Raw genomic sequence first — 22,817 nt, forward strand, 5'->3', positions numbered from 1 at the left:
CAGTCCTGGCCCACAGCCCAGTCTGTGGCATGACAACTACAACTAAATGCATGTCAATACAACGTAGGAATAACTGAGGCCTGCAATGTCCAGGAACACTGGTTGCTCCTACCGCAATCACTGTCTCTCACAGTAGCAAGTTAAAGGCCTACAGGGTAGGACACATTTCACAATTATGAATATGTGTTCTAAATGGTGCCTACCACTCTATGGATGGCACTATTATGTAACATATACACCACAGGCACATGCTTTACCTGGACTGTTATGGGTACCCTCAACCCAGCCATGCTGTGACACAACAGCTGACACTGCACCCTCACTGACAGTAACAGCTTGTTGTCCCTTAGTGTCATCACAATCCATAGTCTGACTCCTGGACAGAATGCAGCAACTGCAGCCTGCTAGACATGCAACAGTTTGTCCAGCTACCTGCTACAGACCTGACATAGCTCCCAAACACCTAAAACAGGGCATCCACACAACACTCATATATATAAAAGGTTGGGGGAACGCTCAGGTGAAAGGGCCATGTATCACAGTCTCCACCTACAAACATACACGGATAATAGACCAGGCTCAACTGTAGCAGCATGCACATTCAGATAAAAAGGATGTATGACACTCACATCTGTCTGTTGCCTTACTCACCCCAACACATATTTAAACAGTACACTGCTACAGAATCTGAAAGTCTGTTAACAATGGCCAGACACAACATGCAAAATTTTGGACATATCACATAGATACAAGCAGTGGACAGTATTTCCACCTACCCTCTGTGGTGCTGTAGCTCCCACACCTCAATAATGTCCTCCTCACAGGCCAGGAAAAGGGGCAAGGCCCACATGAAAGCCTTAATTATAGCACTGTGTTGCCATGCCATTGGCTAATGGAAAAGCAACCTAGCTGTTCTGGATGCAATTATCAAGTGGGAGTCACAGACGGTTGCACAGGCAATCACCTGTTCACATGAATTACCTACAAAAAGCAAGCTACTGCCTATAGTAAGCAGGTCTGACCTTTTCTTCATGAAGACAGACTGCAATTCTCTAGGATACTACAACTGAATTTCTTCTCACAAAGGAGTACAGCACTATACCAAGTATGCCATAGAATTAAGCATGCATGGAATGCAGATGGGGGGAGGCAGTCATGGCAAATATGAATGTAAACAATAGGTCTCAACAACATGTCCTGGACTGATATGTTGCTGTTAGTCTGCTATTCAGCACCTATGGCCATCCCTACAATACAATCAGGAAATATCACAGGAGAAATGCGGACATGTTAAGGGTAATAATTCCCTGGTTGTATTGCGGCATCTGCCTGGGTGACAGCATAATGCAGCATACGGCTAGGGACATACGTGCCTGGGACATATAACCAGTGTGCTCACTCATGTCGCACTGCATATAGTCCTGGGACATATATGTCAGGTCAGGTCAGGCACACCAACATGTACTGTGACAGAACCATGACAGTACCTGTTGGTGAGAGACAGCAGTGTGTATGCAATATGGCGGAGTCTGTCACCTGACACAAAAGTAACTGTGACCATCCACATGCACAGCCAGGTCATAGGCACACCAGTGAGTCTCCACTGGAGTCCCCTATGTGAAACATGTCTGACATGGGCTGACACATGCTTGGCTGTGGGACACAGGTGTGTGGCCATGTGTGTTATATGAGGTGTATGGCTGTAGTGTTCATGTATGGCTTTGCCTTGGAGATCCCCTTTGTTTGTGCATGTGTATGTTGAGGACCACTGCAGATGTTTGTGCATGTCAGGTGTGCGGTGTACCGATTGTGTTGACAACCTGTTTGGGGACAGATATGTGGCTTGGACAGGCAGAGAGCATGGAGTGCAGGTTCCTACAGTCATTTAATCTCTCACGCATTGTGTTCCTTGGTGGTGTTTGTAGATGGCTGTCCATCCATGTACATGAGGCAGGTGCTACACAGTGCCAGGACACCAATATCAGCCACACTGGCTGGGAAAACTGTAGGACATTGTCCAGCCCTATAGTTCAGAATCTGAGGGAGGAAGGCCAGGGTGACCTGAGGAGTGAGCCTACAGACCAGGTGATTACTAATAAAGTAGGGAGCTGACACCACAGCAGGCCATGTAGACAGCCTATGACCAAGCAGTAATAGGTGCAACAGCTACATGCAGTGCAACACCTCATAGCAATTGCAGCAAGTAGCATGAAACATCAGGATCAGGGAGGCAATGCATGCTGTAATTCCAGTATGTTGCCAATACCCAAAGACATACTGTGCTGATGGATGGAGGGGGTATGATGTGGGGGTTAGCAGTGGCTAGTGCTGGGAAAAGTGGATGTGCAGGGTTTTTACATAATGGTGAGCGATGTATGCAGTCCTGTGATGTGTTCACTTGTTCATGCCTTTTAGGTGGGTTGTACAGACAACACCACATGCCCTTCTCAGAAGCCGAGACTGCTGCAATTATCAATGACCTGAGACTCCATCACTGGGTGCTGTTGTCAAGGAGCCTCCAAAACCTGCAACAACATGCTGTCCTGTGTGTAGAACTGGTAGCAACAGTGAATAAAGTAGGCCACTGGGACAGGAGCTACAAACAGGTCTGACACCGTGTTACTGATCTCATACACCATGCATGGCAAAGGGCTGCAGCTGTGGCCAGGGACCATGCTAGCACAGGGGGAGGGCCTGCAACTCAACCACCACTCTAAGTCACAGAGGAGTTCCTAGCAAACCTCCGTTCAGCCACCAGCTCAGAGGCAACCATCAGTACATATCTTGTGGAGGTGGGTGGCACAGATTCCACAGCTGAGGAGCATTGAGGTAAGGCTCCAGTGGTCACATATTAATACTGCAGCATTCATAGTGCCAGCCTCTGCATACCTGTATGCATATGACAGGTCAATCTGCATTTGTGGGTGGCGTTTTGTAATGCACACATGTGCACATATATTGTGAATATCAGCAATTTGGGTAGTATCACAGCTTGTACTGTACATGTTGATAAATGCACATATGATCTTGTACCAATGCCACATGTGGTTGTGCTGACAATACCTCTCCCCAACAAATCCATAGGTATTTCTGGTGGGGCTGGGGAACATCAACCTGTAGGCAATGAGTGTGGAACTGTCATGTTATGGCTTATCTATATCCCAGGCATGTTAAGGGCTGACAGTTTGCCATCCACACAACTGTTAAGCTTAAACATATTGCAATACGTGCATGTTCACTTGAGGTGTTGTTCACTGCAGTGCATTGTATTGGTAAACACAGAAGCATATTTGCAGGAGCTATAGCATATTAGGATATAGTTTTGTATAAGTGTAGCCACTGTGCTATACAGGGGTACATTACTATTGTATGCATGGGTGCACTGTGTGTTAGGTGAAGGTCCATCACATACTCTGAATTATCACATATCTCACAGGTGCATAGTAGTAGCAACATTAACTGGATGTACTTGCACTGCATGCTATTGAGGACCTATCCAGAGTGTGTCTGTTGTGGTCTGATTGTGTGTTGTGCATGGCATAAGTCAGAAGGTGTAGTCTGCATAATGCCTTTGTGGCACCTCACCTGTATGCGTGTGTGTGTGGATCAGCAAACATTATAGAGCAGGAATTAATGTAGTCATGTTGTCTTCCCCTCACAGGTGACCATGGGGGTCGGGGTGTGTCTCCCTCACAACCTGATGTCAATGTCTCATTGGACGCTGATGATGATGATGGCCATTGTGAGGCATAGGTGGGGTTGTTGGGGGCTGAATCTGTACAATTAGATGACATTCCACTTCCACCCCCAATGTTCACGCACACGGTCAGTATGCCCACACATACACAGTCCCCAGCAGCCACAGATATTAGGCAGTCCGAGGGTGGTGGCATCAAACAGGGTAGTGTGGCAACTGTGGTATCTGTGACTGTAGACACTAGCCATAGCCAGAGAGCTGTTGAGGTTGCACACAGGCAGATTAACATGGGTGCTCAAAGGAGGACTGATGCCCATCCAGCCCCTGTCAAAGGTGTCACAGTATGTGTGATCCGATGCATATTTCTTTCCATCATGGAGGCACAGGCATGTTGTGAACGGTACACCAGACAGATGATCAGTGTCATTGATGCCACACTGCCTGGCATGCATGAGTCCCTCCACGGCATTGGTGATGCCTTACATCATTTTGCTGATGTCGTTGATAGACGGTAGGGTGAGACATTGTCAATCCTTAACTGTGCAATGTCTGTGCTTGAATATGTGGTGGCAGTAGGGTGTCAGACACATGGACATAGGTTATCAGCATCAGCTGACAGCCCACATGGCCGTGCACATTCACACTTCCATAGTGGCAGTACTACCAGCACTATTGAAGGGAGGGTGTTGTCCACACCACAACATGGCCATGGGCATGTTGTCCTGGATGATCCTGTGAGGGACACAGACCCAGCAGACACTGGTCACCATCAGGAAGTAGTACCACATCTGACCTTGGGCATGATGTTTCCAGAGATACTCCTGGCAGAGCCAGTTCCCATGTTCATGGTCACAGATGGTGAACTGCATAACCTGCCATGTATGGTCCATGGCAGTCCAACATACCCTCATGTAGGGCTATCACACGGCTTGACTGTGTGCATGCACATACTCACACATCACTGTCACATGCAGGTCACTGACAGATGCACACATCTCCTCTCCATGGCCCAGATGACCAGTGCCCCTCTAGACACACACACACACACACGCACACACACGCACACACACACACACACACACACACACACACACACACACACATGATGTCAACTGTATGGCACAGTCTAGACCTTTGGCAACCCCACACCACACCCTGTGTATGTGATGATACCTGTGCTACATCCCTGTTATCCATACCATTGATGCAGGGACATGCTAATATGTGTCTGATGCACAGGATGAATATAGTACAGGTAATGGCAGTTTGTAGTGTAGTACTGTTATGCCCTGTAAGGTGCTGTCTGCTGGCAATTGCCATGTGTAGACATCAAAGTGTATGTACCTTTATGCCATGATAATTTATTGCTGTTAGTACTGCTGACTGAGTGTTGTCTCACAGACCTTATTCTCTTTCTGTTCCAGATAGCTGTGTGTGTAAGTCGTGGTGAGCTGCTGCCATTACTGAAGCTAAGTATGGCAGAGTGAAAACACAGAGACCTTTTCATCACCAAGTTATGGCTGTATATGTGCATGTTTACCTTGGTGCGTATGCGTGCAACAGTGTGCGAGGGACAATGGGGGCAGAAGCATAAACTTGCATGCATACCCCTTGACACAGCAAGCTAGCCTTGATACATGTCATCTGAGTGTTCCATAGGATTACAGGTTCATAGGTACAGAAGAGCTTATTAGAGTACTTGCCCTGGGTCTGTTACAAGCCTAGCCATTACTTTATCCCACAAGGGAATCATCAATCAGCACCTGTTGCCCCTGGCATTGCTGAACACAGGTTGAACCCCTGGGACAGATGTTTTTTTTCTCATCCACTCAACTTAATGCAGCTGATGAGGGTATGCATGGTACTGTGTTTGACATGTTTGAGGAGTGCATTCCTGGGACAGGGCAGCCTCTCAGAGAAAAACCTCTCTCTCCAGCATGTTTTTTTTTGCAATCTCATATGTCATTCAGGCCTGTTGTGCTGGTAATATGCATAGAGTTATACTCACATATATGTGGCACAGCTGTTGAAGGGCTGAGCACAACATTGCCATCTAGCCATGCCACAGCCCACCTGTGGACAACCTGACTGATACTGAGTGGGGCAGTAACGTTTCAAGGCTGTCTGCATGGAACAGGTGCTGAAGGTCATGGATAACCTTCATGGGTTCTAACATAGCCTTTCCAGTTACTGTAGATGTCTGCATAGGTACATACCAGACTAGCCATGCCAATAATGTATTGTTGTAGTGACTGAGGACTAAAAAGAGGAAATGTCTACCTTTTGTCTGGATACAGTCCCTTTATCTATGTGGTGAACCACGTACATACCTTTACTGACCACTGCCAGTACTTGTTGCCTGAATGCGACAGTGTTATAATCCTGACTACCCAGGTCTGTCAACACATTCTGTGTGTTTATGGGGTTGCCGTTAATGTGGGAAATATTGCAGCCATGTCCATGCCATAAGGTATGTTGGTACTGTTGTCTGCATTCAGCTTGAGGCCAGGACCTTGCCACCATTCCAAACCCACTGTATGACTCCATTGCAGTGTGTTAACAGTAGTTTGTGGGTCAATAACAGACAGCACACTACTTACAGTTGACACAGCCTTAGGCAGTACCTACATATGTGGATGTTGGCAGTTAGCATTCATGCCTAGATACATGTGAGTCATTGATGGCAGCAGCTAATTACAGGGCCTCCATATGTCTACATGTTGCAGATACATTGGCAACACAGAGTGGGGTTGCAGCCTTTTCCAATGTGGACTGTGGGACACATCTTGTAGTATCACGACAGTTGGCAGGACATGACATACCCATGGCAAGTGCAATGGACAGGACTTTCCTTGGTTTGTTAATATGGCAGCTTCTTTGTGTCACATTACCTTGCTTATGCTATTTCTCATAACATTCAGGTTGTGACTTAATTGCTTTATGCAAGTAGTATGCAACTTTAGGAAATGTTTGTTGTCCTACACTCTGGGGATCTCTCTATTGTTTGAGTCATTGTCAAAGGTCACACCACACCAAAAGTGGACTGCAACCAACAGGCTGAGACAGATGGTGGCCATACCTCTCACCTGTACATATTTCTGCAGACTGTCCTGACGTTTGCCACATATTTTTGTTCTGTTTGTCATAGCACTGTGGTTTTCTGGCAAATTTGTGGCAAATCATGAAAGTCTAAGATTACAGAAGAATAATGGATATGTACATGTCAGACTTCATAAAATGCACAACCTGTTAGGTGATCTAGTTTCTACGTTTGCAGAGCAATATGTAAACATTGAGCCTAATATTTGGTCTTTGTCCCACTTTTCTGCACGGCTTTATCGAGATGTCTTTTTCTGAGGGGTTAAGAGGTATGCTGGTGGCCCTAACACACTCACACTGCTGCAAGGGGTTATACATACACACACTCATAACCTGCCCTTGTTGAGAGTAGAACCCATACCTGCCTAGTTTTACATACGATAATGCTATATACATAATGAAAGGGCCACAGAGCATATATAGTTTTGCAATGTCTGAAACTACTATTCAGGTTGATGACATTTGCATGTTCTGTAAGGATTGCCACTGGGGGTTAACAGGCCCTTAAAATGATAGAGGCATCTCAAACACACACAATTACTGCTGCATAGTGACATGCATTGAAACATGCACACAGAGTTGCCACTTTTGAGATTGCAACACCTACCTGTTTAGTTATGTGCACTACAGACTGACATGAGAGTTGCATGTGGCCCAGTGCTATTCTATTAGAAAATGTGTAACTGTGCTTCTAAGGTGGATGACATCTGTAGGGGCCCTGACTAGGGTGGCAAAGGAGGTGTTAACAGGGTGGAACAGGCACACAAAATGTTACAACCATCACACACACACATATGTAAGACAGCCACAGGGGATATGCATACACTCACACAATTGCTAGTATTCAGATTAGAACCCTTACCTATCTAGTTTTATGTACTACAGCACTACGTACATATCACATGCACCACAGAGATTATATATTGGGAATATACCTCAGAACCTCTTACAGCAATTAATCTGGACAAAGCCTTCAGGAATGGTTGGATAAACTCCTAAAATTAGGGACATCTCTCACATATTACCCTTACAAACCTAGACAACTAATAGGGTAAGAGGTTTTGGGTCAGCATGACTATTCAGAAGGGTATGACATCTGAAGCTGAAATGTCTGTCATGATTTCTGACTTCAACTATCACTGATTTGCCAATGTTTTCACAGAAAACTCCATTGTTATGAGACATGACCACATATAGGTTGCAAACATTGGGACATTCTGCATACATCTGTACAGATGACTTGTGTGGCCTGGAGAATTTCAAATGGTGCATCTAAGGTGGATGACATCAATAGGCCCTTTAAAGTAATGCCATAGGGAGGGGGTCAACAGGCCTCAAAATGGTTGTAACCAACACACATGACAGCAGCAGGGGAGATGCTTCACACACACAGTATCACACTTGGTAGTATTGAGATTTGAACACCTACCTAGTCATCTGTACTAGAGTGCTACGTACTTATCGCAATTGCCACAGAACATATTTACCTGCAGATTGTCCAATGGTCCCTCTAAGTTGAATGACATCAGTAAGCCTTATAAAGTAGGGCAGTGGGGGTTTACTTGGTGGAACAGGCCTCAAAATGGTATAACCTACAAACACAGTTGCCAGTTCTGAGATTAGAACCCCTACCTACTTACTTGTATGCACTTTAAAGCCCATGTTTGTACTTTGCCCTCCTTTCCTGTAATTAGAGTAGTCCATATACAGATTTGCTGTATCCAGGACTGTATGTAAGCTTCTGAGCCCCCCCAAGCCCTTCTGTGTTGGAGGGAAGCCTTCTAGCTTATTAGTAGGAGTGGTAAGCATTAGGTAGCCTATCTACCACAAGAGGAGTGGATTGTGGCCCAGAAATTGTTGTTTATTGGCCATTTGGGCAGGCTTTCCCTCTCTTTCAACTTTCTGGTTAAAAAGCCTGTGTTTGCACTTGTTTCCCACCTTTCCAGTAACAGATACAGATTTGCTATATCCGGGACTGTTTGTAAGATTCTGAGCAGAGCCAAAGTCTGCTCTTCAATTTTCCCTTAGATCTGCTAGTTCTCTCCTCTACTGCACTTTTACTACCTTACTAGTCCAGCACTTTACCAGACGGCGTGTAGCAATTACTGTAGCACACGAAAGTGCTATCAGCACTATAAGTTCTACAAGGAAACAGCTCCAGTACTTATTATTGATGCTCACCCCTACAGGCATGTCTAAAGGTCAGTTCCCTATGCTTTCTCCTATTAACCTGGTGAACTTGGGCATTCTGAGACAATGTAGCAACTGCCTCATGTGCACCAACAACTCTCTCCTCTTACCTCCCAATACTCAGACTTGCAAGAGATGCACTTATATATCCAAATTGGAAGCCACACACTCTCCAGCCAAGTCCAGAATAGCTGGTCAAGAGGAGAAGGTCAACACTTGTACCACACCACATGGAACACATAGCCCTCCAGAACACACATCAGCACTGCCTTCACATAAAAACACAAACCACACACCCACTTTTGTGGAGGCTCTCAATAAAATTCTACCCAAATAGCAGAGACCTCCATGGCAGAAACACAGTCAACCACCACAACACAACATTAATCATGAGACACAACTTTCCTAAACTGTGCCACTCACCCAAAGCTGTTAAGGCAAAACAGCATGACCAACACACTAGTCATAGGTGACTCGATAGTGAGGCACACTAATGTCCCACTCACTAGGTTGAATAAGGCGAAAGTAATAGTCAGCTGTCTGTCAGGTTACAGGATCTGTCACAAAATGCACACACTCAGGTCCCTCAATAACCGGTACAAATATGACTCAATCATTGTATATGTGGGTGTGAATGACCTGAGATGTACCTCCCTGGACTACATGAAAAGAGACATGGAGGAGCTCCCGGATTATGTAGCCCAGGCAGGTATGACCCTAGCCCTGTGCAGCATCCTACCATCACCCAGAATGATACCACAGTGCAAGCAGAAAATGATTGATTTCAACAAATGGCTAAGTTTCTAGTATCACTCTAAGGGTATCCAGTATCTGTCTCAGACCTCAATGCTTTGCCAGAGATGGCCTGCATCTGTCACCCCTGGGCTTCTGGATACTGGCCAAGCCTCTTGCCACCCCTATAGTGCCTTTTTTAGGTGGTGTTCCAAAGTCCAAATTACCACCATAACAGCTACAAATAAATGCAATCTGAGGATCATGATGCTCAATGCTAGAAGTCTAAATCTCAAAATGCACTCACTCAAAGCACTCCTTAAAATGGAGAACTTCGATATTTGTACTGTAACAGTGACCTGGTTCAAGGCAGCAGAAAGCACCCATACACTACCAGGCTATAACTCTTTCCACACCTTTTAGCCGCAGAACTTGGACCAAAGCTCCAAAAGTGGTGGTGTTTCCATATTCATAAAGGATGCACACACCACCAGACTGGTAGCCCAACATAATGCATCAGAGATATTTCAAGTGCAGCTAACACTGGGTAAGACTTCGATTCAGGTCGTAGCCTGTTATAGGTCCCCAACCATGTCCTAAGACTTACACTCCACATTCCTAAGCACCCTGGAGAAAATTAGGCTCCAACTTAACACTCTCATACTAGGCGACTTCAACTACCCCTACATTAACTGGGAAAACTACTCATGTACCAGTACACTTGCCCAACCTTTCCTGGAGTTCATTCATTCCAATGTCCTGAACCAAGTCATTATTACCTCCAATAGAGGTAGCAACATCCTTGACTTGGTCATTTCTAACATGGGTGAATCTTGCTCTACACCAATAGTCAGCTCCACCCTGGTTAGATTTGACCACAAACTAATCACATTGGAAATCCACAACCCCCCCCCCCCCCCACAAAGGTAACCACCATGAAAAACTTCTCCAAAGCTAACTTTGGGCTCCTAGAAACAGAGGTGGCTAACTTCACGGCACCCTTGCAAGTAGAGAATAGTTGCATGACTGCCAAATCATACAACAATGCATTGTACAAACATGTACACAAATGCAAGGATCTTGCCATACCCAATAGAACAAAGACATTCTCCTCCAAAAAAAGGAAGCCAATTTGGTGGTCCCCTGCCATAAACAAACTCTACAACAGAAGGAAGAAACTGATGCGGAATAAGGTGAAGTCCCAAGACTTGAAAAACTCCATTATCAGCCTCAACAAAAGTTGAGATCCCTCATCAAATCCTCTAAAGCTAGTTATGAAAACAGAATTGCAGCAGGCAGTAAAGATAACCACAAGGCCTTCTATAGTTATGTAAAGAATCTCCATGGCAATACCCAGATTTGCTCTGAGCTACTGCGCAATGGTACCTCCTATACTGAGACAACATATATTGCCAATATACTGGCCGACAGATTCAGTGCCAACTTTACCCCTCTATCCCCCCAAAGGACCAATCACAATACCAGTCAATTCCCAGGTACCCAGTATTAATGCTGCACAGGTTAAAACAGCACTGTCCAAGGCCAAGAATACAGCTTCTATGGGACCTAGCAATATCCCTGGCTGTGTTATACATGAACTACAGAGTGAACTGGCACTTCACCTATGTGCCCTGTTCAATCATAGCCTCACCTTAGGCTTTGTCCCTACCGAATGGTGCACTGCTACAGTCATTCCTCGCCACAAAGGAGGAGCAACTACAGACCCTGGGAACTATTGCCTCATTAGCCTGACAAGTCTGCTAATGCAAAGCTATGGAACCCATCATCATGGACCTAATAAACAAGGATATAGTAAATCTCTAAACTCTGGATCCTACACAGTTTGGTTTTGTGAAGGGTAGATTATGTCTGCTCAACTTGGTTGAATTCTTTGAGTCAGTCATCAGAGCTGTGGATGAAGGCAAGGTGGTTTATACAGCATACCTTGATCTGGTCAAGGCCTTTGATATCATTCCTCACTCAGGAATCATACAAAACTCACTAAGCTAGGCATCAACCCCTATATCACTAAGTGGGTTGCAAACTGGCTCACAGACAGAACCCACAGTGTGAAACTAGCTGACTGCAATTCAGACTGCTGACTAGTTATGAGTGGAGTCCCACAGGGTTTGGTCCTGGGTCTTCTCCTGTTTGATATCTACTTCTCTGAAATCCAGGCCAACACAAAGGGACTCTGGGTGACAAAGTTTACAGACAATTTCAAGTTGGGAGCGGTTATTAACTCCCCAAGTGATGTTGACATCCTACAGAATGACCTCACTGAGACCAATGACTGGTGTCAGAATCATGGCCTTAAGCTCAATGCCAAAAAATATGTCGTTGTCCCCTTTGGGAAAAACCCGGTTCCCATGAATTACCACATTGATGGTAGTCCACTGAATGCAGAAGGCATTATAAGAGATCTGGGAACACAGGTTGACAGCAACCTCTCTTTTGATCACCACATTGCCACTGTGGTCAGAAAGTCCTTTTATGTAAAACAGTGTAAGAAACTTCTCTGTGTGGAAGATTTTCAGTCCATATATTTCTAGTTAATCACTGATTATTAATCAGATCAGACAATAGTAGTAGAAGTAGTGAACATAAACTCATCTTAAGTCAAAACTAAACAAAACAGAAAGTAATAATATAAAATATATAACTGTACAGCATTACTAAGTATTTAAAAGTAATCCAAGCAAGGCAGGCAGTCTGTTTCCAGTCGAAAATCATTTATTACGTACATAGAAAAGCGATCCAAGTAAAACAAAAATAGAGTAATAATTTCCTCACAAGCTTTCTAAATATATATATACTTTTTATCAGGCATGGGACTGGTTTAATTTGCTGTAAAACAAAGTGTTACTGGTACACATGTTAAATTCACATCCCTTCCCCCATCAGTGTGACATTCGAGCTGATCCTGCCCTACTTAGTAGATGTCATAATAATATATAACCCTTATGTACTTTAAATAAAATTTATAATGATGTGGTACCTCTTATTTAACCAAGTAGATTATTAAGTCTGTGATTTTATCCAAGGCAATATACTACATGGCTGGAAATATATCAACCTTAGTTCATTTGGCAATCAAAATATATATATATATATATATATAAATATATACATATACATTTTGCATGTTAAAATCAATTTCTATTTTCATAACCTATTGTTAACAAAGCACATCTCATTACTAAGGGTTTTATATCCAGGAAGAAAGTGGTCATTGTCTCCCTCTACTCTTCCCTCATTAGGCCAATCATTGAGTACAATATATATATATATATATATATATATATATATATATATATATATATATATATATATATATATATATATATATATATATCTGTCTATATACATATACATTTTGCATGTAAAAATCAATTTCTATTTTCATAACCTATTGTTAACAAATCACATCTCATTACTAAGGGTTTTATTTCCAGGAAGAAAGTGGTCATTGTCTCCCTCTACTCTTCCCTCATTAGGCCAATCATTGAGCACAATGCCCATTTGGCATGTACCGCACTAGACACCTGCAACAACTGGAGAAGCCACAAAAGTACCTCAAAAAGAGGATCCCAGGCCTTAAACACTTGTCCTATATAGACAGACTCAAAAAAACTCCAATTATTGTCTGTCTCATATTGCCTACTTAGAGACTATCTCTGCTTGACTTACAAAGCCATGTCTGACCTGTTAGAAATGCTACATCTAAAGAAATCCCAGTCCCTCCACACCACACACTCCACAGACCTCAATCTCATTACCACAATCAACAGAATGTACTGGAAGGACAGGTTCATAACCCAGTGACTGCCCATTGTATGGAATAGACTTCCCATACATGTCAGGCAGAGCACATAGCTGACCCTCTTCAAGAGAAATCTTGATGAGTGGATGGGAAATAGAAAATTCAACTTGGGGATAACTCCAGTGGCTCTACTCGACAGAGGCACTGGGAACTAAGGTTGGGTGGCATGATGCCAGGGTAATCCTATGGCAAGGCTTGTAAAGGCTCCAGGGCCATTAGCCTAGTACACACCTATGAACCTATGAACATACTTAATGCATGCACCATAGAGCTTATACAGCTGAAGACTGTCCAACTGTGCTTCTAAGGTGAAGACTTCAGCGGGCCTTGTAAAGTAGGGCAATGGGGGATTTAGTGGGTGGAATAGGCCTCAAAATAGTATTACCTACAAACACACATGCACAGTTGCTAGTGCTGGGATTAGAACACCTACCTATCTGGTTGCATGTACTATAGTACTACATACTTATCACATGTGCCATGGAACTTACATGGCTGAATAGTGTCCAATCATGCTTCTAAGGTGAATGACATCTACAGGCCCATTAAAGTAGTGTAATGGTAGGTTATCAGGGTGGAACAGGCCTTACAATGTATTGGTATTGCACCCACATAGGTAGGAAACACAGACAGCCACAAGAGGGTATTCTTAAACACACATAAAGAGACTGCATTGCCATTGTTGGGATTAGAACCACTAACTGTCTACGCTATAGTGCTACATAGTTATCACATGCATCACATGGCTTACTCACGTAAAGAGTGCCTGCCACTGCTGCTTGGGTGGATGACATCAATAGCTGCTGACTGGTAACCTACCGTTGTGGAGTACACAAGTATCGGGGCCATAAAATAGGTGACCATTACACAAACATAGGCCTGTTGGGTGTGTGCATTCTGCTGTGAATGTAATAGATAGAGAAACACACACACACACACACACACACACACACACACACACACACACACACACACACACACACACACACACACACTCACCAATGCATACAAGGCGGGTGATGTCAGATTACAACCCCTTCCTCACTAGTATTACACAAAAGAGGTCACCTAAGTACTTGAATGTGCCACTGGTTACAACTGGTGAGCAAATGGCTGCAGCAGTACATCACTCTATGCCTTTCAGGGTGTCTCTCTCTATCCCTATCTCACTCTCTCTCTGTCTCTCTCTCTCTGTATCTCTCTCTGTCTGTCTCTCTCTCTTCTGTCTCTGTCTATAATTGATATATATATATATATATATATATATATATATATATATATATATATATATATATATATATATATATATATACATATACATATATTGTATGCATGTCAAACTCAACAGATCCAGATTTATCTTATATGTGCCACATACAGACAGATTAATATAATCCTGTATGATGGGGTGGATAGATGAAATTAAGGTGTACATAGCTGTCTGTATGCAAAGGCATACATGGACAATACAGTTCTATAGTCAGATGTGGGTTTACATATGGGCTGTCATTCTTTAATTGTAGGAGAATGCCCAGTATGACCTTCAATACTAACAGTCGGTCTCCAGTCCAGAGCTACCTATATTCTGGTCCAGGATTTTGTGTGCTACAGACAATTGGCTGATGAACCTCTATAAACAGTCCAACACCTCAGTGATATACTGGCTGAGAGATTTCCTGGCTGTGTGCTATTCTTATTAACTGAGTCATATCCTGGGGCGGGTACTGAGTGCATTAGACTGAGCAGAGTTTTCAATGACCACCATGTTTCCTCCATTGTACGGAAGGCTTTCTACATGGCCCACCTCATAAGTAAGGGTATTTCATCCAGGAACAAGCGGGTCATAACATCCCTATACTCCTCCCTTATCAGACCCATTATTGAGCACAATGCCCCCTTTGGCATGTACCTTGCCAAGCACAAGCAGCAGTTGTAGAGACCACAGAGGTTCCTGACTAGGAAAATCCAGGGTTTCAAACACCTATCCTATACAGATAGGCTAAAAGCCCTGTCTGTCTACTCAATCTCATACAGACTGCTCAGAAATGACCTGTGTCTGGCATAGAATGCCATCTCAGACTCAGCCTTGATGGAGTAGCTGCATATCCGTAAGTCAAACTCCACTCATGCAACCCGCATGCAAGGTCTCAACCTGGTCTGTGACATTAATAGAACTTGTTGATGGGATAGATCTGTGTCCCAGTGACCCCCCCATCTGTGGAATACACTCCCTCTCCATATCAAGCAGAGTACCTCACTAGCCCTCTTTAAGAGGAACCTGGATGACTAGATGGGGAACAGAATATATACCCTGGGATCCCACCTGTGTCCCTGCTGGACAGGGAAAACAGGTGCTGATTTTGTGGTAACATGGGTGAAATTCTTGGTTAGGCTTGTATGGGCCTCCAGGCCAATAGCCTAGTATCGTCCTATGAACTTATAATATGTGTGTTATATAGCACTGTGATTTCTTGGTATGCAAGTGGCAGATCAGTATAGATTAATATGAAGAACCACTGACAGACATTTGTTTACTGACTCCATACACTGCAGGTAACCTTTGTTACTGCACAAATTGTTCTAGTGTGCACATTCTATGTTTGTCTTGCCAGTGGTTCCACTTCCTCTTATATTCGTCTTTTTGTCCTTCTGTAGTCCAGTCACAGGCTTTGCCCACAGTTGCTGCTATTATGTATTGTTATTATGGTGTGACTGGGGTAGAAGACATAACATCACATGCAGGGTTACAGACTTCACACCTCTGATTATGCCCGTTTAGCAGGTTGTCCATCATTGTGCCCCATACATCTGCTGTGGTCATCAGACGGTTTGTTTTGCACTGCTATTATTAGACTACATGTTGGCCATACCTCTCAAACTCTTATAGACAGCCATCTGCACAGGGCCATATATAACAGTGAGGCACAGGCCCAGACACTTGGAGAGGGTCTTGATATTGCTCTTCCAAATGTAGACAGGTGCTAGAATGGTTTTGTATTAGATTGCATGTTCCTATGGGTATGACATCTGCATCTCAGCTGTCTGTTGTTGATGTTTTCACATCAACCTTTATTGGTTTGCAAATAGTTTACCAGGCAAATGCAATATTATGACAAGCAGAACAGATATATGAGGCATACGTGTGGACATTCTGTGACATCCTGTCACTCTAGGGGTATGGATGTTGACCACTGACTTGTTGTCAGTACTGGCACAGTAACATGGCAGCCTTTATATCCCAGCACTAGACTGACTTGTCACAACCTGCTGTTGTACTACGCACCCATCTAGGTTACTCACAGCTGTGTACTGTCCATATGTATGGGCCCCTGTCCCTCCATTGTCCACCTTTCCTACAGTAACAAATATTGATTTCTGGACAGTCTGTACAACTCCTACCGTAGGTGTAGCTGACATGAAAAATAGCTGGCATGGCCAGTATTGAACCATGGACCCTATTAACCACAGTATTCTACTTAGACCAGTAAGCCAACAGCCACCATTAGGTGCTATCTACTTCCTGACATTATTAACCAAGCACATACATAGCACATTGACCCCTGCATATTGTGGAAATGGAACAATTTAACAAGTTGATTGGGACAGCCCTAGGAATGTGTGATCTGCTACTATTACCTTACAAACATAAATGTTACTGCAGTTCTATGGGAACACGGGTGTGTTGGGGGTAGGGCAGCATACCTCTCAACTGTACACATTTTCACAGACTGTTCAGATGTGTTCCTCTTATTTTGGGCCCATTTTACTTAACATTGTGGTTGGCTGGGAAAATACTGGCAAATCATTAAAGATTGAAGTTAGAAAGTGATGGCAGACATTTGAGTTTCAAACTTCTTACCCTTCAGAGAATTTATGCTACTGCAAGATGTGGTATAATATAGCTTTCTAAAATTGTAAGAGCAATATTTCATAACTGTCCCTATTGTTGGGCCTTTGCCACACATTTCTTTATGGCTTTTAAACAGATGTGTTGCTGTAAGAAGTTGAGAGGTATGTATGGGACTCCAACATTGACATCCATGCATCTGTCCTATGACTCGGTGTTTGTTAGTCCCTCACATGTACTGCAGTGAGTTTTACCACCTTGGGGACTACTGCACATTCTGGTGCAGCCAGTGTCTAGAAGACATTTCCTGTTGTCCCACATAGCTGTCAGTTGTCTGCTGCTATCCCAGTAGCCCACTCCATTCTCTTGCATACATGCAGCAATAGCATAGATATGCTAGCACAACGTACTACCCCATTCATTTGTTGTTAAGAAAAGTGACTTACCTTGTGCCTGCAGCAGTTGACAGGACATTGCTTCAGGGCTGACTCTGTTGGGTATACACAGTACACAGCCTATACATGGTAAGGTACAGGTAGTGTGATGTGGGTGGCATCCTTTTTACTGTGTGTATGTGAGTCAGAGTGAGGTGTCGGTCCCTAGGTTGTCAATCTATGTGCTATGCATTGCCTCTTTGCCAAGGCCAGGGTGTACTGCCCATGCCTACGTCTGCCTACAGGGACAGGCTCAGGGAGTTCCTCCTCTGATCCCCCTGTGCTTGTGGGGACCTTGGCAATGGTGGAGGGCTGTGTGTCCCTTCCCTCTGCTGTTCTTACTGCAGATGGTTCTGCAGGACCGTATTGTGTAGCATGGCACATACTATAAAAATGTGTGCACATATGCCTTGACAGTACTGCAGGGCTCCAGCAGATATGTTAAACCAGTGGAACCATGACTTGAGCAGCCCAAGCACACACTCTACGATGTTCCTAGTTTGTGCGTGTGCCTCATTATGGTGTCCTTTAGTGGGTGTGTGTGCATTTCTGATGGGTGTCATCATCCATGGTTCCAGTGAGTAGCCAGCATCCCCCACTAGATGGCCATACAGGATGTCCCCCCCTGGCAAATGCCTGGTGCAGCTGTAATGCATGCCAGATGTGGGAGTCATGATAACTGCCAGGGCTGTCAGCACACATATAGAAGATAATGCCCTAGGCGTTGCACATGACTGGCATTTGATGGAGTGATATCCCTTGTGGTTGACGTAGACTCTACTCTTCTCCCCAGGTTTTGCTTTGATGTGCACATGAGTGCAGTCTATGGCACCCAGTTCTTCTGGGCAGTGTGCTACATGGTGTAAAAGACATATATTGCTGGTCCTTGCCTCAAGGGTGCTGGGGATTTATATGTGCTCACTGGCATGTGTTAGCATGACATCCAGGAACTGGTGGAGTACTCTGGATGCGGATGCCTGTGAGACTCCCATGATGTCCCCAGTAAGTCTTTGGAAAGTACTTGTAGCTAGTATTCTTAAGGCTACACATACCTTTGTTTCCACTGGGATGGGTTTCCCTCTGTTGGCTCTGGGTCTGAGGTATAAGCTCGGTGAATTCCTGTAGTATGTCCTGTTCACCCTGTAGCACTCTCCTATCTCCAGCTCATGTAGCCCCTGAAAGGTAACCCTGGGTATGAACACTCTTCTTCTCCTCAGTCTGGGCCTATTGTCGTCTTCATTATCATCATCACTGACCTCAGCCTGTAGCACATAGAGATGTAGCAAAGCAGCAACAGACCCTAGCATTTTGTCAGTTAAAATTCCCAAGTGTGTACTCCAGTGGGTGCAGAATACGTGGGAAAAATCAGATTGAAAGGTGTATACATATTTTATAGTGATGTGCTGCAGATGCAGCCTGTGTGATTGGCTGACTATCATACATTCCACCTGCCAGCTATATTACTGAGGAGTCTGAATGGGCCAGTGTCAGCGGAAGAGGGCTTATTAGTCATTTGCACTTGACTGGCTTTTCCAGGTTATTTCCTTTTATTTTTTTCCAGTTTCCTCCATTGCTAAGCCCCACAGCACTCCAAGCAAACCCATGGTTCTAGTGTAAGCATTGCTCAGCAGTTTAGACCCACCTCTGAACACGGACACGCTTACCTTTTCTTCAACTAGCTAAGCAGAGCTGAGCTGCATCTGACACACCTCTGCTTAGCTATGCTTAGCTGAGTGCAAACAGGAGCCATTAAGCTCCAATCCACTTACACATGCAGTGACACACACCCTTTTCATGTCAACTCTCTCTTTTGCCTACATTACCACTGTTCTAGCCCTTACACAGTTAGTACCTATGGACATTGTGGCCCTTTTTACTATTCAATAAACTCGGCTTATTTACATGCACCTAATTGCATATACCCTGGATACTGCACTACACCACAGCCTATTTCCTTAGTAACCACTATAACCTGCCATTGTATGACTCTGTGTATTGGCCACTATAATGCAATAACTTTGCATACCTTTATATTTCTTATTTTACACATTTTAATTTCTTTTTAAATGGCATGTTTGTGTGTCACTACACAGTGCTTAAACGTGGCATATGTATTAAAAAAAAGTTTAATTTTTCATATACTGCATTCATTTTTTGTATCACTGGCCATAGCCTTGGCCATTTGCATGGCTACTGTCACATATACAACCTTTTGTTTGGGCTGTCACAGCCCCTGTTTCAATTTTATGGTTTGGTACACAGTTACTAACTGCGTACATTTTTTCTGCAGGAATGGCACCTACACAGATGCCTTTCTGCTTGCTGGATCAGAAAATCACCTTATTTGCATGGTTTTCATCACCAGATGAGATGATTTGCATTCCGAGGACACCTCCGTGTCCACACAGTGTAAGAAAGCTCATGCACACTGCGAGCTTTGTTTCCTGAATCACTCGGCAGCCATGTTCCGTGTTCGAGCCTTGCCACTGTTCCTACATGGAGCATCGCTCCCTGTAGGGATTATTGAATTACCCCCTATGTACACTTTGCATTGTTTATTGTGTCTAAGCAGTTACTATTTTTATGAGTAGCTGTTACATTTGTACAAGTCCTTGAATAGCTACTCATTATTATTTACTGTTTATCTTTATCTTTCTGGATTTATATTTATCATTTTTAAAAGATTATTTTCAGTTTATGAAATCCTCTATAAAGTAATCACTGATCATTGTAATCCATACGGCTTCCTACTGAAATGTTGACACTTGAAATGGCAAGTGTCAACAAGACGAAAAAAAGAACGAAAACACAGGAAACAGCAAATATTGGAAACTGTTCATCTTTAAACTTCTTTATGTGGAGGGGCAAGCCCCCCTGCCGCCCCCCTTCGCCAAACTTATATAGTCAAACTCTGAGATTCCCATACCTTGGAGAAAATGGAATACTTATTCTATTTTATTTTGTCACTGATTACATGAGTTTATTGCTTTAAGGTTTTACCTTTTGATTAATTGTTGCAATTATTCAATTAAATGTTTTTGCATTTAGATGTGAAGTTTTGGTAGCTGTAGTAAGATCTGATGAAGCGTGCAAGGTTTGCACGAGAAAGCACTTATCATTTTAAATAAAGACTGGCCTTTTACTGTTTCATGGTGGTCATGTTCAGTTTTATATTCATTTTCATCTCAGTCTTGGGATTACGACCTTCGGACGGTTACCGGATTATTTTGCTGTTAGAAAATGGAATATTCTGAGAAATGGCATCTCGAACTTAGTATACGTAAGTCTGTTCTTTCAGCCATTTAGTCTCCATATTCTGGGACTCAGTCTAGCGGGTCCTGACATTTTGAATGGTTACCAATCCATACTTTGATAAGACTTTTTTTTTTCATTCCTTGGGTTTTAGATGTATAACCAAATTCGTTTTCCATTTAAATTTTTCTCTACTCATTTGTTTACGTAAACTGTTTGCTGAGCTCCTATCAAATTCGGCTTTGTCAAGGTCAGGTCATGTCTACTGAATCTGGTAGATTTCTTTGAGAAAATCACTGAGGCCATGGATAAGGGAAACATGCATCACCTACCTCAACATGGCCAAGGGATTTGACACAATTCTCCACTCAGGTCTTATAAATAACCTCACAAAACTGGGTATAAATCCCTAAATCACTGGATGGATAGCCAATTGGTTCATGGACAGGACACATGTGGTTAAAGTGGATGATTCCACATCCAGCAAGAAGCCAGTTACTACTGGTGTGCCACAGGGCTCAGTGCTGGTATCACTCCTGTTCACAATATAATTCTCTGAAGTCAAGGCTAATGTGGAAGGCCTCTGTATGACAAAGTTTGCCGATGACTGCAAGCTGGGGATAATAACTGAATCCTCCAGTGATGTAGATATCCATCAGGAGGGTCTAGGTTCAACAAATGGTTTGCTGCCAGAATCATGGCCTAAAACTAAATGTGAAAAAATGCATTACCATACCCTTTGGGAAGTCAAATATGCCTGCAAATTACACTATCAATAGTGCAACCCTAAGGGTAGACTCAGAGGTGAGAGCTGTAGGTACTCAGATAGATAGTAACCTGAACTTTGACCACTGTGTGCCCACAGTAGTGAAGACGTCCTTCTAAGTGGCACAACTTATAAGTAAAGGTATGGCATCTAGATCCAAGGAAAGATCCCAAAGAGGCTATAATACTACTGAGATTGATAAAACCGTCTCTGATGCCTGGAAATTGTGGCAAACAAAATGCAGACCCTATTTTAATCCAGCCATGGATAATCCTACTACAAATAGCAATGGTACCTTGCCTATTAATGAGTTTAGAGTAGGGTTTCAGTTTGCCAGCAACATAAACCAATGTATTGATATTGTTAAGAAACACTGGTACCTTTTTGCAAGAAGTACCTTATCTAAATGCTATTACCACTAGCATTCCACAGTTTAGCTTTAGGAATAATAAATCACTCAAACAGTATCTGTGTAATAGAGACACACAAGCCAAATTATCTTTCCACATGTCAGGGTACCTATCCATGCAGGTCATGTAGTGCATGTCCTTACATTTATAGCACAAATACATATACTCATCCAACAAAACAGTTCCATCTGTATTCCCATACATATGCTGATTGTAAAAGTACTGATGTGGTTTATTATGGTTTCTGCAAGAGATGTCCTGTTTTCTATGTTGGCAAGACTAATAGATCTTTTAAAGATAGAATTTTGGAACATCTTCATGATATCAGGAATAGAAAACATACAAATGCATTAGCTAATCATGTCATGAATACTGATCCCTCACATTCCTTCCAGTTTTTTGTCTTACAACAGATACATAAAAATTTGAGAGGAGGGGCTATAGAAAATATTACTGAAAGTTGTGAACAAAAATGGATAATGAAACTTAATGCAGACAAATATCCAGGACTTAATGATACCACATCTCTGGTCCCTTTTTTGAAAGCCAGATGCCTTAAACACAAAT

This window comes from Protopterus annectens, chromosome 8.part0 (genome assembly GCF_019279795.1).
Source record: "Protopterus annectens isolate FY-2018-M chromosome 8.part0, PAN1.0, whole genome shotgun sequence".
Classification (NCBI taxonomy): Eukaryota; Metazoa; Chordata; order Ceratodontiformes; family Protopteridae; genus Protopterus; species Protopterus annectens.